This window comes from Pongo pygmaeus, chromosome 4 (genome assembly GCF_028885625.2).
Source record: "Pongo pygmaeus isolate AG05252 chromosome 4, NHGRI_mPonPyg2-v2.0_pri, whole genome shotgun sequence".
Classification (NCBI taxonomy): Eukaryota; Metazoa; Chordata; class Mammalia; order Primates; family Hominidae; genus Pongo; species Pongo pygmaeus.
The window spans coordinates 120,902,047-120,920,499 of record NC_072377.2 but is presented as its reverse complement, the minus strand read 5'-3'; the positions used below and the strand labels follow the sequence as shown (position 1 = coordinate 120,920,499).

General features: G+C 41.0%; 1 long non-coding RNA gene across 1 annotated transcript in view; it reads right to left on the bottom strand.

Annotated features, from left to right (window-relative positions):
* Positions 1 to 8,192: 8,192 nt before the first annotated feature.
* The window catches only part of LOC134739605 (uncharacterized), a 36,845-nt gene continuing 26,584 nt past the window's right edge, over positions 8,193 to 18,453 (bottom strand). The window contains exon 3 of the long non-coding RNA XR_010126434.1: positions 8,193 to 10,295. This is a non-coding gene — a long non-coding RNA (uncharacterized LOC134739605). The remainder of the gene's footprint in view (positions 10,296 to 18,453) is intronic.

Here is an 18,453-nt window from a genome sequence, read left to right as displayed (position 1 = left end):
GGGAGGGTGAGGCAGGCAAATCATAAGGTCAGGAGTTCGAGACCAGCCTGGCCAACATGGTGCAATGCCGTCTCTACTAAAAATACAAAAAATTAGCTGGGCATGGTGGTGGGCACCTGTAATCCCAGCTATTCGGGAGGCTGAGGCAGGAGAATCGCTTGAACATGGGAGGCAGAGGTTGCAGTGAGACAAGATCGCACCACTGCATTCCAGCCTGGGTAATAGTGCAATGAGACTCCATCTCAAACAAAAAAAAAAAAAAAAGAGGATATTGTCAGGCCTCTGAGCCCAAGCTAAGCCATCATATCCCCTGTGACCTGTATGTACACATCCAGATGGCCGGTTCCTGCCTTAACTGATGACATTGCACCACAAAAAAAATGAAAATGGCCTGTTCCTGCCTTAACTGATGACATTATCTTGTGAAATTCCTTCTCCTGGCTCATCCTGGCTCAAAAGCTTCCCTACTGAGCACCTTGTGACCCCCACACCTGCCCACCAGAGAACAACCCCCCTTTGACTGTAATTTTCCTTTACCTACCCAAATCTTATAAAACGGTCCCACCCCTATCTCACTTCGCTGACTCTGTTTTCGGACTCAGCCGGCCTGCACCCAGGTGAAATAAACAGCCTTGTTGCTCACACAAAGCCTGTTTGGTGGTCTGTTCACACCGATGCGCATGAAAGATATCATGTGGGTTCTGAAAGCAAGAAGCAGGAGAACCTGTTTCCCTGGGGTTTGAAGGAAGAGAATTGCACTGGAAACAGAACTTGGAGCCTCCAGGTTAAGACTCTGCAAACCTCCTTCCCTCTGGCTACTCCCATCTCCCATTCTCTAAAAATTAGAGTTGCATGACCTTTCCTTTAGGGGTCCCCAAACTATTAAAGAGTTGCTTAAATCCATGTGGCTGGATTGTGACTGCCAGGTGATTAATCTAATTTATACCAAAATTGGCCAAATCCTTTGGACTTTCTGGCAATAAAATGGGTATGATAATAGAGCCTTGCTAAATCCACACTGTGAAGACGAAATGGCCCCCAATCAGCAGAGATTTAGCTCCAAATTATTTCTTTGTTAAGAAAGCCCTGCCACCCCCTAAAAAAATAAAGGAATGAAGGGAAAGGAGTGTGTGTGTGTGTGTGTGTGTGTGTGTGTGTGTAGGCAAGAAAGCAGTTATCCCTGTTCCAGTGGGTTCTTAATAAAACTCAGTTACACATTTCAATTGCTCTCTTGTGACCTTCTGTGGGTTGCAACAAAGGAATTTTTTTTTTTTTTTTTTTTTTTTTTTTGAGATGGAGTCTCGCTCTGCGGCCCAGGCTGGAGTGCAGTGGGGCGATCTCGGCTCACTGCAAGCTCCGCCTCCCGGGTTCACGCCATTCTCCTGCCTCAGCCTCCCAAGTAGCTGGGACTACAGGCGCCCACCACCGTGCCTGGCTAATTTTTTTTTTTGTATTTTTAGTAAAGACAGGGTTTCACCGCGTTAGCCAGGATGGTCTCGATCTCCTGACCTCGTGATCCGTCCACCTCGGCCTCCCAAAGTACTGGGATTACAGACGTGAGCCACCGCGCCCGGCCAACAAAGGAATACTTTAAGGGGTTCCAAAAGAATACTCTTTGGGAAATTGGCCACCTATCAACTGACAGAGGGTATTGTTTATTCCTGAATAGCTTTGTCAGCTACAAGCAAATTTAACAACAAGATAGTTACTCTGAAAACGCAGTGTGTAGAAAATGCAATGACATATGGAGACAGAGATGTGTTTTTATTACTTTTCTTTTCTGTCGCTTACAGAAAGTGTGCCACATGTGTCTCTTGAGAGTGTGTGGGAAGGTATGGAAGAGTGGTGAGGAGATTCCAGAGACGCTGGCCACTTAATATAGCCCTATTCAGTCAGATGGTTTCTATTATGCAAACTCACACATTGAAGACATTTGCTGTCAACCTTTAAAACATGGGATTCAAAACAGCATTGTCATAAGACCCAGAAGATTTAAATAGATAATGCACCTGATTGTATTTAACAAAAAACAAAACACCTTCAGTGAGTAAAACTATGAATGCCTTTGCATTAAATCTGATCTGCTTTGAATAGCCATTTAATTATTAATCAAACCATAAAAGCAAAAGATACCTGTTTTTACAAATAAATACTTTCCCGGTCCACCTGTATGTCTCTCTTCTCCATGTATTTACATATTCTGAACACATTTAGAAGACAGTTTGATAATAAAATGTACTTACATTTTGCTTCTATGTTGCAGGCAGCCTTCTAATGTCTTTGTGTATCTGTAACTCATTTTCTACTTGCAACAACCCTAGGAGGAAGGCAGAAGCTTTACTTCCATTCACAGTTGAGGAAACTGAGGCCCAGAGAGGTTAAGTAACTTGCCCAAGGTCACAGAAATGATCACAGGGAAAGACATGATTTGAATCCAGGCTTACGCAAGTGAGTGAAGCCTCTTGACTTCCATATTCCCTCTCTAAGACTTATGAAGAGGGATGGCTGGTAGCAATTGTAATTGTCTTTGAATAGGTCAAAAAATACATAATGTTTCCCTAGGCTTTCCATGGGCTAATTTTTAAAACTCTTGTTTAGCTAGATAGTTAATGATGCGATAGTCCAAGTTAACTTACAGCAAACTAAATGTCATAAATAAATCACAGACCACTAATTTGTAAACCTAAGCCAGAATTTGCAATGAAAGCAAGAGGGAGAAAATGTTTGAGAAAACCATCTTCAGAGGAAAAAGCAATAAGTTAAAATTAACTCCCTGAGGTAAAGACTCTACTCTTTGCAATTCACCCAAGTGCTTGGAGGTGACTTACAATTCCCAGCCTTCGCTCAGATCTGAGTTTAAAAGTGCTTCTTTTAGCAGCTCTTGCAGGATAAATTATGACTTCAAAGCAGAAATGTCTCCATTCACAAAATGGGTCGCTGACAAGAGCTCTAGGGTGCAAAGAAACTATAACGAGCAAGGAAATATGGCAACAAGAAAAATGAATTTGTACCCTAGGTTCTGCCTCCTCTTATCTGTTTCACAATGTGTTGTAGCGAGCCTCATTCTGCCTCTCATCACAGTGGGAGGAGCGTGAGAAGGGGAGCTACTCAGTTAAACTGGATGGGCCTGGTCTTCACAGAATTACACTGGAAATGGCAGAGGAACCTTCAGCTTCTTCTGAAGGCCTGCCAGCTTTTGCAGTGAGAGCTGCCATGCTGAGGCCCTGGCATGGCGGTTGACCAAGACTTGAAGTCCTTGCTCGGGGCTGGAAGTCTGGGCCCAGGACAATATGGAAATGCCCTAACATGGCTTCCTGTGAACTTCCCCTGAAACAGGAGATTCCAGGGAAGCTGGGAATCCATGGAGGCCTGTGTCAGGCCTCTGAGCCCAAGCTAAGCCATCATATCCCCTGTGACCTGCACGTATAGATCCAGATGGCCTGAGGTAACTGAAGAATCACAAAACAAGTGATATTTAAATGGCATGTTCCTGCCTTAACTGATGACATTCCACCACAAAAGAAGTGTAAATGGCCGGTCCTTGCCTTAACTGATGACATTACCTTGTGAAATTCCTTCTCCTGGCTCATCCTGGCTCAGAAACTCCTCCACTGAGCACCTTGTGACCCCCCACTCCTGCCCGCCAGAGAACACCCCACTTTGACTGTTAATTTTCCTTTACCTACCCAAATCTTATAAAACAGCCCCACCCCTATCTCCCTTCGCTGACTCTCTTTTCGGACTCAGCCCACCTGCACCCAGGTGAAATAAACAGCCTTTTGCTCACACAAAGCTTGTTTGGTGGTCTCTTCACACAGACGCAGGTGAAAGCCTGCAGCTACTTTTTGCTGTCTGAGTTGTCCATCTCCACCACCAGGTGGGGTTTTGTCTACAAAGCCTGCATTGACACTTTCAAATTGCACATACAGAAGTGACTTTAGAAATGCCAGTGTTTCAGTCTAAGGATGAAGGAAGACACTGTTTCATGGAGCAGGGAAGCCATCTGCGTGCTTGGAGGCAGGAGCCTGGGGCATATGGGGATACAGGTGATGGAGCAGAGCACCAGCAGCATGAAGCACCCAAGAGGGCAATGTTCGCATGTGAAGGGTGTGGGCCTATATCACAAGGTACGTGGAGATGGCAGGAAGGCACAACCTAGCCCCAAGCATGTGGTGAGGGAACCTGGGAGCCACAGCCACCCAGGAAGGATTAGGTGACGCCATTGCTGCACAGGCTCAGCTCTGCGCTCCTCAACTCAGCAGAAGTCCTTAGCCAGTAAGCCGTGCAGTTGGTGGAAGGACCCTTGCTGCAGTGGCTCTCTGGGCTTTGCCTCAGTGCCCAGCCTGGCACTGAAGCTCTCTTTGAGGACCTGAACACACCTAGGACTCAGACCTCTTGGCTGAGGCCCTGATGTCTTATCTGGACACCCTCCCAGGAGCCTAAACTCTTTCTCCTACCATTATTCCCAAGAAAGAAAACTTGTATATGGTGGCGGGGATAGAGAGGGAAGGATGTTGGGTGCCAGAGCTCTCTTTCTTGACTTCTTGATTCAGAGAAAATCTGTGAATCTTCCCAAGAAATTATGTCCTACCTGTTGGTGCTACTTGATAAAATGAATAATTAACTCCAGACCAGGCTTTATGCCAAATGCTTTAGCTAATCCTCACATCCTGCCTGTGAGGGAGGTTATTTTTGTAGACGAGGAAATGAGGTCCAAAGTGGTCATGACTTACCCAAGGGCCTACATTGGGAAGAGGGGAAGAGCCAACAATCAAAGCTTGACAGTTTGTTCGCATGTTGTATATTGTATTTCTTTTTCTTTTTTCTTTTTTTGAGACAGAGTCTCCCTCTGTTGCCCAGGCTGGAGTGCAATGGCACAAACCTAGGCTCACTGCAACCTCTGCCTCCCAGGTTCAAGCAATTCTCCTGCCTCAGCCTCCCAAGTAGCTGGGATTACAGGCATGCTCCACCACGCCCGGCTAATTTTTCTATTTTTAGTAGAGACAGGGTTTCGCCATGTTGCCAGGCTGATCTTGAACTCCTGACCTCAGGTGATCTGCCTGCCTTGACCTCCCAAAGTGCTGGGATTACAGGGGTGAGCCACCGCACCTGGCCGTATATTATATTTGTTCCAAGACTTGCAGAGTATTTTCTGTTTACCTTGTATAGCTTCCTTCTGCTTCTCTTCAGCAGAGGTCCAGCCTTGAGGAAGGTGTCACTGGGCGAGGTGGTCAAACAATGTGATCTGATTCATGAGTTAGTACTACACAGCAGCTGGTGTGATGGGAAAACCCCCTCTCTTATAAAAGGAAGCAAAGAGTTTCTCACCCGTAGTTAGAATTTCTCTTCCCACCACTCCACCTCCCTCTACTTTTGTGGTAAAATAGAGAACGGAACAAAGTCAGCACTCCAACTCTTACTGCTATCTTGATTCAGCCAGGAAAGCATAGTAAACAGACCCAGACCTCCCAGGAACAGAGTATTGACAAGAAGAGTGGACAGAGTTAGCTGGGAACCCAGTGGGAAAAAGATTTGGATGCATCAAGAGAAATTAAAAATCAAAGCAAAAGTGAGTTCTTTTGTTGTTGCTAATAGAAACAGTATCAAGATACAGATGGAAGACACCATATGGGAGAAAAATAAGTAAGAAAAGCAAAGAAAGAGGGAAAATTTTAGCAACTACACATCTCTTTCTCTAGTGAAATGACAACCCACTGGGTATCAGGAGAGCTGAGGGGCTGGCCTCTGCTGTGCTTCTAACGGGCTATGTGACACTGGCCAAGACACTGCCCATTTCTGGCCCTCAGTTCCAGGTTTTGTTCTGGCCACAATCAAAAGAAACCCATTCAACCAATTAATCAACCCAGTGGCACTTGCCTATTGTAAATTGTTCCTACACCTTTATGCCCATAATATACACAAAAGAAAAAGGGTAGGAAGAAAACTGTAATACCAACTCACGCGATTTCTTATGAGAAGATTGTTTCATTTCAATATCTTTATGAAATACTTTAAAAGCCATCTTTATATATTCACACACACATACACACATACAAATGCTTTCTCTGTAGGTTTTTAAAAATTTTGTTTGTACTGACATTCAGAACACAATATAGTAGGTGGATATACTATGAAATTCACATGCACTGTTTCAGTTTTGCCATCATTAAACTGTCATCAGGCAGGATACAAATAGAGCTGACTGAGCATGTGGGCTTGTAGAAAATAATGCATATTTCACTTCCAGGAGGAGCTCAAGTCGTTTCCCGCAGATGAAATAACTTGAGGACTTATCTTACCCTTTTTCCTCTTTCTGGAAATTAGTAAATAACATAAGCTTAGTCATAAAATCTGAGATTATGTTTTCAGAATACTTTCTCTCTTAGCTAATGAGACTATCGCCTACATTTTAAAATGTTAAATACACGCAGTGTAAAGGAGACAAACGTCATTGTGTCATCTCGTACCAAAATTTGTCTTCTATAGTTACAGGGAAATGGTGAAAATTCACTGAACATTCTGTTGTAAATTTTTGATAGAAGTAGAAAACTTAAACATGGTAACTACCGTGTGGAGGAAAGAGCCGGAGAGATTGTGTCCACACTTTCCACCCTCATCTATAGGATGGTAAGTGGAGAAACACGAAGAGTCTCTTGTAACCTTTGCAATGACATGCTCTTTATCTAATGCACTCAGTTACTTAATTAGTCTGCCAATATAAATCTTTAAGAAAACTGTGTGTAAAGTCAGCAGGGGGTCCACGTCCTGATGTTATTTTTTTTCCTACTGCTGAATAAATGATTTCCTCCTCCACCACCACACTCATACACGCGTCCTCATTAGTATGTATGAACTGAGTGGAATAAGCATTGGGAGATTTACACTGTACTGCATTCAACTTAATTAATAAGAAAGGGAGCCCATTTCTAGGGGAGGGAGTCAATGTTCACAGGTTCCCACATTCTGCTGTTTAATTAATAAGCCCGTCATACAGAAAAGACTTTAACAGTGCCCTCCTCATTTTCTCTACCTGTCACAACTATTAACTAAACCTTTCAGTGACCTGCAGATGTTAAGATGCCCTGATCTTTAGGTAGCACCTCCAATGTAATTATGACCTTAATGTCCTTACCCAACACTCAACTCAGTCATTCAATGAATATCAAAAGAGGGTCAACCATTGGCCCGGCTATATGGTAGGTGCAGAGGACACAAAAGTGAACTAGGTACAACCCGATTTTCAAGTAAATTTCAGTTAAGTAGAGGAGACAGGATATTTTAAAAAGTCAAGAAATAGGGAGATTTCTAAAGTAGGAGGCTGTATGTGCACATTTCTAAGACAGCCTCAAGAGATGGCAATGGGAGAGTGAGGCATAGAAGGAAGGCAGTCAGAGAAGGTGTCACAAGGAGCTGATATCTGCACAACGACTTAAAGGACAAGTGCCCATCTCCCTACAAGACTGAGGCAGGTTCACCAGTGGGTACCCAGCACCCAGCACAGAGCAAGTGCTCAATGTAATTTCCTGAATTAAGTTTGCCAGGCATGGAAGGGTGTGACAGCATTTTGGGGGGTGGGGTGGGTGCAGTACACCGGCAAGGGCCAAATGGTCTTAGTGTGTTCTGAGAATCGCAAGTAATTTGTTATGATGGAGAATATGGTTTGAGCGAGGAAGTGATGAATGAGGGGGCTGGCAAGGGATTATAAAAAACTAAGCTGATAAAATCGGGTAAAATAAATGGCCATCTTCCAAGAATTTTTACTTAACAAAAACCTAGAAGCATAGCAGTGCTCATGTTAACTTCACACAGAAACAAGCATAATATGAGAAGTGCCTGGATAATCATCTGGTATTGTTCCTTGACTTGTTTGCATAGAAAAAAAAAAAAAAACAGAGCCAGGTGTCTCAACAATAAAATATATTTCTTTCAGTTTGGAATGGTGAAAAAGCTCTGGAGATAAATAGTGGTGCTGGTTGCACAACAATGCCAGTGTACTTAATGTCACTGAATTGTACACTTAAAATGATTAAAATAGCAAATTGTATGTTATGTGTATTTTACTACAATAAAGAAAAGTATTTCTTGAGTGCCTATCATGCTCAAGACACATAGACTTGCCTAAGAGAATTTTCGTAATGATTGATGTCAAGTTCACTGGCTTTAGTTCGTTATTTTTTATTGGGATGTAAGTACAGACACACAGGTCATTAAGTATACATCTCAATGAATTTTAATATCTGTACCAATCACTACCTGGATCAAGATGTAGAACATTTCCAGCAGGCTCCCGCCTGCCCCTTCCCAATAACAAACTTCCCACAAAGCTAACTGCAATTTTGATTTCCATTTGAAAAAAAATTTTTTTTAAATATGTGTTTATCCTCACTTTTTCTTGACTTTATGCAGAACAATCTTTTGACAGATGTTGACATTACTGTGTATTTTGTTTTGTTTTGTTTTTTTCTTTACTGTGTAACAAATTGGCCACAAACTTAGTGACTTAACACAGCACAAATTCATTATCTATTGATCCTGTTGGGTTAGCAGTCCAGGCATGGGTTAGCTGGGGTCTCTGCTCAAGACTTCGCCAGGCTAAAATCAAGTAGTAGGTTAGGGCTGCTAGCTCATCTGAGAGGAAGAGCCCTCTTCCAAGGTTGCCGGTTGTTGGTAGAATTCATTTCCTTGCAGCTATATTCCTGAGGTTCCAGTTTTCTTGCTGGCTGTCAGTCAGGCCTCCCAGATGCCACCTTCTCATGCTGAACCATGGTCCCCTCCTCTACCAACTGGGCAGCTTACTTCCTCACGGTCAGTAGAGGAAGGCCTCTGCTGCTGCTTGTCTCTGTATTAGCTCAGGCCCACCCAAGGCAATATCTCTTTTGATTAACTCAGACTCAACTTATTTTGGACCTGAATTACATCCACAAAATCCCTTTTGTCATATAACATAACATAGTGACAGGAGCGATATCCCACGGTATTCACAGTGCCGCCCACACTCAATAGGAGAGGATTATACAAGGTGTGTTCCTTATATACAAGGTACACTGCAGGGAGGAATCTTGGGATCTTGGGGCTATCTCAGAATCCTACCTATCACAGTTGCTTTCAGTTATTTCACCTGACCACAAATGCAATGAGATAATAATTTTACTATTTAGGACATTCATCATTGAAAATTTAGAAAATGCAGATAAAAGAAAAGTAAAATAAAAATTAATATACTATTTACTATTATAACCAGATATCATTAGCATTTTAATGAATTTACTTCCAGGTTTTTCCTAAGCATTATAAATATACATATGTAGGTATTTCTAGAAAGAAGATGATTCTATACAGACTAATATTAGGTAACCATTTAAGTGGAATTTTCACTCTAGTTATTCATTGTGTTATGGGAGAACTATTTTTATCTTTTGGTTTTGAACCTATTATAGAGTGGCTCTGTGTTTATCTATACAATATGCTACAATATATACGAATATATGTGCAACGTTAAATTTTGCTAAACTAGAATTTAACAATAGGTCAACATCAGCAAAATATCCAAAAAGCCCCCTTTCCATGTAGTAAACATGCAGAATATATGGTCCAGGAAGAACCTCCTCAGCTTAAGAGATGGCACAACTAAGCTTTTATTGGCTAGCAGGAGGTGCAATTAACAAGCAGAACAGTGATGTATATCCTAACTCATTGTTACTAATGATTTTTCTCTTTTTAAATCTGTAATGGTAATTAGAACACTCACAAATACTCCATTTTTCCTTCTCAAAGCATATGTTAAGATTGCTTTTCCTTGTCCCCACATGGCATGGCCTATGTGACTTATCTTGCTCATGAAATGAGAACAAAAATGATATGTCATTCCAGGGCAAAAACATAAAGAATGAGTTTGTGATTGGTGATGTCACCTTCGCTCAGCTCTGTAACCCTGTGAGCTGCTTTCAGATGGTGTTTCCGCCAGCTGGGGTGCCTGGCTGGTCTTGATTAGCAGAGCATCCCCTCCGCTATAAGTTCACATTGAGTGAAAAACAAAATGTTGCTGTGGCAAGCCCCGAAGAGTTGTTTCTTGTTGCAGCATAACTAGCCAAACTTATCTAATGCAAAAACTAAAGTTTGAAAACAACCTTTCTCTTCTTATAAATTAGGGCTGATTCAAATTCATACCTATAAAAAAATTTGTCTCTTATTCACTTGCATTTCAATGGAAGGGAATGGGTAAAGAAAACATGAACGTACTGAGAATGCATGCGGGGGCCTCGTCCTCAGGGTGAACATCTTCCTTCATGTGAGACCTGGTGGGAACAGATCGAGAACAGCAGAACAGCAGATTATCACACTGGGGCTGGTAGGCCAGAGGCTGAAGCACCTGTTCACCTTGACATATACTATTCACTGCTAGTTCATCAGATTAGCTAGAAACTAAAATTGAATGTATCTAAACATATGTTCAAGCTGTTCAAATCTAATTCCACTAAAATCCACTTTTAAAAGCAGGGCACCATATAGAATTACTTTTAAAATATATGAATAGGCCTTTGTATGCACTTTACTCTTTATAGTCATTTCCACTATGAATTTGCCAAGTGTAGTGTCTTTTGACTCAATGCTGTGGCCAGTTACAATTCCGTGTGGTCAAGACATGTATGGGTCATGATATTTGCTGTTAATACAAAACAAAACAAGCAAACAAAAATAGAAACAGTCCTGTGTTGAGTATGATGAGGTGAAATCAGATTTTTAGCAGAGGTGAAATCAGATTTTTAGCAGAGAGCAGAAGAATGATTTTAGTCGGGTGGCACGGTTATTAGAATTGATATTGAAATGGCCTCCTGATATGGTTTGGATCTGTGTCCCTGCCCAGATCTCATGTGGAATTGTAATCCCTAGTGTTGGAGGTGGGGCCTGGTTGGAAGTGATTGGATCATGGGGGTGATTTTCTTTCTTTCTTTCTTTCTTTTTTTTTTTTTTGAAATGGAGTGTCACTCTGTCACCCAGGCTGGAGTACAGTGGCACGATCTTGGCTCACAGCAACCTCCGCCTCCTGGGTTCAAACAATTCTCCTGCCTCATCCTCCCAAGTAGCTGGGATTACAGGTGCCTGCCACCACACTCAGGTAATTTCTGTATTTTTTTAGTAGAGACAGGGTTTCATCATGTTGGCCTGGTTGGTCTCAACCTCCTGACCTCTAGTGATCCGTCTACCTCAGCCAAAGTGCTAGAATTACAGGCATGAGCCACTGCACCCAGCCAAGGGGTGGTTTTCTTATGAATGGTTTAGCACCATCCTCTTGGTGCTGTTCTCACGATAGTGAATGAGTTCTCATGAGATCTGGCTATTTAGCGTGTAACAGTTTCCTCCTTGTTCTCTTGCTCCTACTCTGGCCATGTGATGTGCATGCTCCCCCTTTGCTTTCCCCATTATTGTAAGTTTCCTGAGGCTTCCCCAGAAGCTGAGCAGATGCCAGCATCATGCTTCCTGTACAGCCTGTAGAACCATGAGCCAGTTAAACCTCTTTTCTGTATAAATTACCCAGTTTCAAGTTTTTTTTATAGTAATGCAAGAATGAACTAATACACCACCATAGGGTCCACTCCCCCTTCTTTGGGTACTTGTCCTGGTTTTTTTTTTTCAGGTAGCCACACCTCCCATGAGTCCTTGCCCATTGAAGGAGACTGATTGTCCGCTGTTCCCACTGAGGGTGGGGTATGTAGTTCAGGCATAACCTACTCAGTGTGCTCCCCTCCCCTGGCTACAGTGATTGCTTCAAGCATGGATGACACAATATGTGGGCCAATAAGACTGGAGAAGAAATTTTCTGTAACCTCTGAGAAGTATCCTTTCTCTTTTCTGAAAGCTTCTGGAAATGGGCATCTCTCTGGCTGTCTCCAAGGACATATGTGAGAGCAAGTATCTTGAGAAAATGTCAGCAGTCAAATTACCACCGTGAAGTAAGGCTAAGTCATATCACCACCTAGGTAAGGCTAGTCTCAGAGGGAATCTGCCGTTGTGGTAGGCAGAGGAAAAATGGAAAGAAACCTCAACGACATTGTTGAGTCACTGAATTTTACCATCCAGAGTTTTTTCTTACTGGTAGACTTCTAGATATATAGACCACTATATGTGCTTTTTTTGTATATTGAAGCTACTTTTTATTGGGCTTCTGATTCTTTATATCTAACATGCTTAAACTAACATAACTAAAGACTGACTGGAAATACAGTTGCATAAAGACCTGGATGGAATGCAAAAATCAGAATGCAGTTGCCCATTTCAAAGCAATGGCTTTAAGCAGGACATGATTCCAAGTGTCCTAAAATGACAGGTTATATGAAGTCATTTGCAGTTCCAATTATGTTGAACAGAATGGTAAATGGTAAAATTTTAGATGTGTTTTTTTCAGAGGTTTTGTTGGGTAAAGAGGTGTAATCAGGAAGGGAATGGCAGACAAAAAGGAGAGAACAAAGATCTGATGATATTAATAACTAATGCAACATTACATTTGCCATGTGTCCGACAGTGTTCAAGGCAGAGGATGTATTTTCTCATTTGCTCTTCCTAATAGTCTTACGATATGAGTATATTTATCCCTACTTGTTTACAAAGAAGAAAATAGAGGGATCAGAAGTGCCCATGCCATAGGACCCACAGCTAATAAGACCTGCAATTCAAGCCACAAGGTCTGGCTACAGTGCTGGCACCACTACCCTCTGCTGCTTTTGCAGTTTGGGTCCCTTAAGGCTGATGTAGAAGTATCCAGCTATTGATACTGAATGTTCCCTGAGTATGCTTTGTTTGTAGCATCTTTTAAAATCCAGCAGAAATACCTAGGATTCATCTGGATGAAACAAGGTGTTCAGACAGGGATGTACCTGGCAGAACCCAGATAGGCATTGTTTGTGAATGAATTAATTATACCAAGGAATTAGGTAAGCAGAGGGGGTTCTCCTGCCAGTTGCTTGCTCAGACTTCACCTTCACCTACTTACCTGGTGATTTCATTGAGAGCCAAAGTTCCTTTTTGTAAACAGATTCTACATTTCTTCCTCATGCCTTTCTACAGAAAAGGATGTTACATTAGGATGAAAAAGGCATCTATTTAAAAAAAGGATGCCTTTTTGCTAAAATTGTAACAATGTTGGTTAAACCTAATGCAGCTGTAAAACTAAAGAAAACAAAACATAAAAGAATGCCTTAAAAATTCTGGTGGTAGAAATGGAAGTTCTCATCATTTTCACAGAAAATGCAAAGACTGAGCTCTACGAGTTAATGGAGAAAGTCTTTATTAAGCTCCTTCTGCATTGCCAACAATGCTGTGTATAAGATAAAGTAGGAAATAAAAAAAAAGTATACAGATGGTTACTATTTTTAAATATTCATTTATTTTACTTCTTCTCTGTATTTCTCATTTTTTCTTCCCTTTCCAGTAAATCTCTCCCACCTCACCCCCATTCTAGTACAAGATCAGATCTCTACTCAATTGGAAGAGACACAGAAAAGAGTGGGAAACAGGGCAAACCACAAGCTTTTGTGTCTTTGTTTTATAAAAGCCTAAACCCTTGGGGAAAGAGATTCTCTGTTCAAAAGAAACGGGAATGGAGAAGTTCCTCCAAACTCCAGTTCCCTGGGCTTGGGGAATGGTGGAAGAGGCGGAGGTCTGGGACCAGTTTCAAGAGCAGAGAGGAATTGTGTCCCACATTAAGCAGCCCACTAGGAAGCCTGCCAGCCTGGAGAGGGATGGCTACATTGTGCACATTGACAGAAATATAAGCAGCCTTTACAAAGATTCCTGGGCTCACAGCATGACACGGGAACAGCAGAAGATCATTAAAACTGAGGACAGAGATGACAAGCTCTCAGGCCTACCCTCTGTGCAGTAACAGAGGACCCAGTGTCTCTAACCTCCTCACCACTTGGCTCTGTGGAAGATGCCAGAACAGCCCCAGGGGAGAAGTTACATTATCCCAAGATGAGCTAAAATTTAGTGGTGTTTTGCTTGTTGGCTTGTTTTTTCACAGGCCCAACAGAATGAGAAAATCATAATCAGATCTTAGGTTGAGATATAAAAAGCAAAAGATGAAGCATTGTTTGTAGATCAGAGTCTGGCATGAGGATCTCATGGCTGCTGTAGGAGAATGCAGCAATCCTGCCGTTAGAGTTTACAATCTTCTGGCCTGCAGAATACAGAGGCAAAGAAAATCTGAGAACATCGCAAACAGAAAGTAGCTGAATAATAGAACCTGTGGTAGAAAGAGATAAGATCCTGAGCTGGGAACCCAGTGAAACTCTCTGGAGAAGGTAGAATGTGGCATGGCACCTCAGCAGAGGGTGTGAAAGTACGGATGCACAGAGGAAGAAGCAGGGCTCTCCAAACACAGACAGTGTAAGCAAGCACTCAGAGATGGGCGTGTGCACATGTATTCAAGAGTGAGGATAAGAAGGAAATGCATGTGATGGACTGAACTGAGGGAATAGTGAACAACTAGATAAATAAAGCTGGACCACCCTTAGAGGGTCTTGAGTGCCTGGCTCAGACATTTGTATGGACACCATAAACAGGACCCCAGTGGAGAGCCTCAAACTGGACTGTGAAATGATTTTTAAAACAGCATTCTAAGATTAACATAAAGTCACTATGATAGACTATTGATAGCTTGTGAAATTAGAGCTAAGCTGAGTATAGGGGAGGCCATTTTAGTATCTAGGAAAAAAGGGAGGTGAAGGCCTACATTAGGGATAGATGGAGAAGGAAATGTGTACAAGAAATAGTGGAAGAAAATGTTTTGAAGAATGGAATTCACTTTGGCAAGTTGGAATTATGACTTTAGCAGGCTATTTAGCTGAGCTCACAATCAACTGATCACACTGGGGGTGACGGTTTATTTAAGTAATATTACAGGCAAAAATGGTACAATATATTTCAGTTTGCTATTTTAAGCTGCCGTTCACCTTAGCCCCTTTGAAAATAAGTTGTCTTGACTAGGTTGAGAAAGAATTACAGAAGTAAAGAGGAAACAAGTGTTTGCAATCTCACAATATTTTCATTTTTATAATTGTTCGGTGCTAGTGCTGTTTAATGTCTTCTGATACTTTGATACATTGTTGCATGAAGCAACTATGAGGACAAACATGTCTAATTTCAGGAACAAAGTCACCTTAGAGTAACTGAATCTATTAGTCCTAGGTAACTAAGAGGGAATTTATGAAGAAACACACAAGATTTGTGCAAAAACTACCTCTAGAACATAAAATATATTCAAAACGTATGCAGGAAATTGCCTCAGCAGCTTAGCAGAGTCTTTGGATTGAAAGTCCTCACTTCGAATCCTAACCCTGACACTTAATAAATGTGGCCTTGGACAAGTTACTTAAAAGACTAGCCCTAGGACCTTGGTGCAAATTAGAGACAGGTACCCCTTTGGGTAGATGAAGTCCTAGGAGACTGGAGGGGTCATTTTTGACTCACTTCCTTGAATGGGCACCTATGCACACTATGCAATCCACATGACTGGATACAGTGGCTCTGTTACTTGAAATCTGCATTTTCATTTCTTCTTTGTATAATGAAGAAAATAATAGTATCTGTCTGATGGGGCTATTTTGAGGACATAATTGCTATAGAACATGTACAGTGTTTAGTATAGTCCTGGCACATTTTAAACATGCTACAAATGTTTACTATTATTATTGCATTATTATTATTAATCTAAATCTCTCATGTTTTAGGGTAGAGGTTAACAAACTATAGCTCACAGGCCAAATGCTGCCTACTGCCTGTTTTTGCATAGTGCAAGAGCTAAGAGTCATTTTTATATTTTAAATGGTTGGACAAATATCTAAAGAAGACTATCTTGTGATGCATGAAAGTTCTATGAAATGCAAATGTTATTGTCCAAAAGTAAAGTTTTATTGGCACACAGCTATGCTCATTCATGTATGTATCGTCTGTGGCTGCTTTCATGGGATAGTGGCAGAGTTGAGACGTAGTGTCAGAGATGAGATGGCCCATAAAGCCCAAAATATTTTCTATCTGGCTTTTTATGGAAAGCACTTGAAGACCCCTGTTTTAGTGTGTTGTTTTTTTGTTTTTTCACTAGTTTCAGAATATGTTCTTCAATCTTTTCCAAATTAAAATGATTTTTAAAATACTTGAACACCAGTGAAGATCAAGCTGTTGAAAGACAGGCATTCTTATCCTTTCCAAGTAATTTGCAATATCTTTCAAAACACCGTCACCTCTTTTCAGGGTGATGACATTGTGCCTAACATTAAGTCTCCTTCTAATATACGGAGATAGTGGTGGCATAGCACTGCACCACAGCCCAAGCAAAAGCATGCTTGAAGAGTCTGCCATGAAGTGTAACTATACATTAAACAGGTTCAGAGTTGGACACCTATTTTGTGTGGACAGGCACCAGGCAAAGTTTGGCTTTCTAATAATGTCAACATGTATAAACACAAAACAACAAGTTAAGTTGATCATTGAGATGTTTTAACTATTTGATGCCAAAAATCCAGAGATTTGGAAACATCTGGATAACGGATTACATTTTTCACTTTTCATCTAGATTTGGCATTCAGCTTATTTCAGCTAATAAGAACAGCCAAGTATTAGCCATGTTCTAAATATTAACATGTGAGAAAACATTCTCCCTTTCGCCTTTCCAAGGTAAGCTTGCTGCTTCTGTTTCTTCCTATTCAGTACATTGATGGTTTTCTTCTATTTTATCCTCTATTTCTCACCTCTTTTCTTTCCTATTTTTTTCTTCTTAACTTTCTCTAGTTCCTCTAGCACAATCTTTACTGTCAAAACTTCTTAAGAGTGTCTTCTTTTCAATCCCTTTTATCCAAGGAAGAAAAATGATTTGCCTTACAATAACTGAAATTCTTAATTAAAACCCAATGTTCAAGGCTTTATAAGGCGTAAATGGCTTCTTAATTGCTGGGAGCCTGCTTTGTGTACAATTTACCACACCATGTCCATGGCAGAATTCAAGGGAAAGGTCACAGAGAGACAGCTTTATTTATCTAGTCTTTTTTTTTTTTAAATTTCAATTGATTTTTAACAATCTGTTTGATGTTATAATTGTGTGTAAAATCCCTGTGATATAATGCAGACTTCTCTGGGCCACTTATTTACAATTATGGCAGTTATGCTTTTCTTTGACTTGGGCTATTTCAGGAGGCATGGTTATGGTCCACACTGGGCTACAGTCTTGTGCTGTAATAACATGGACCTTGCCAAGATAAATGCAATCATCTCTTCCTGCTCCCCTAAATTCTTGATTGATGCTCTGCCCTTATGAAGTCTTGCTGTGAACACAGCATTTAATCTCTTGTCAGGATGTCTTTTGCACATTCCCAGGGAGGGCTCTTTCTTCTCCAAACAAAACTGTAGGTTTAGCTATAGCCCCAGATCCTATAAACAAGAATAGCAGCTGCAAAACTGTGAATTTTATTGTCTTTGGTCCTAGGCTGCTGACTTCAAACTTAAAAAAAAAAGAGCTTCAAAAAGAAAATAGAAAGTATCTTGATTTTAAAATAATTATTGTATGATCTCCAGAGGTAGAGAGCTATGTTATGTTCATACAAACATTTAGTTTCCCATTTAGTTAAAGATCACTACAAACACACCATTTTCCTAAAATCCTTTATAATTAAAGAGAAAAAAGTTATGCTTATAACATTAAATTCATCAGTTTAATTTTAATGCCAGCCAAGATCATGGAAATACTTAATACAAAAATTCTTGAAGAATGTAAGTAGTGATGATAAAACAACAACCAATATGGTTGTATGACTGGAAAATCATCCCAGACGAATTTAATTTGCAGGTAAAATTACATTACCAAGTATGCCATTACAAAAACATTATAAAGATATTTCTGGATAGCTAACTTATCTTAATATCTTGGGGGATAGAACGGGATGATAGTGATTTTTAATTAGATTAATTATATACAAGCTATTTTATAGACTACATGTTTTCTCAGGTCTCTCTGCCAGAAAGCTTATATTCCCAACATTTAGATATCTTTTTGTCTTTGCTCATGTTGGAAAAAATAAAAATAAAGAAAAAGAGCCAAGATCATCTCAGCTCCTCTACTAAAGCATGTATTAAGAAGTTATCACTTTCCACTCTGCTTCCCACCTGACATTCTTAACACCCAGCCAGACCCGTCAACACAGGATTTCAGCCCCTCAGAGGAGGGAGAGGAGGGAGGGCAGAGGACTCTCATGACATCTCACTCTTCCTTTCTGGTTTAGGACACATCGCCCTCTTCACTGAGTGACTCACCAAAGAGCCTGGGAAGCAGTTCAATATGCTCCTAAACCCTTTGCTAAGAAAGGAATTTCTACAAGTTCATTGAGTTCTATAAACATATGAGATCATGCCTGTCCGCTCTAAGAATCTTCCAGTAAGCTTCCTATCCCACTCAGGATGAAATCCCCA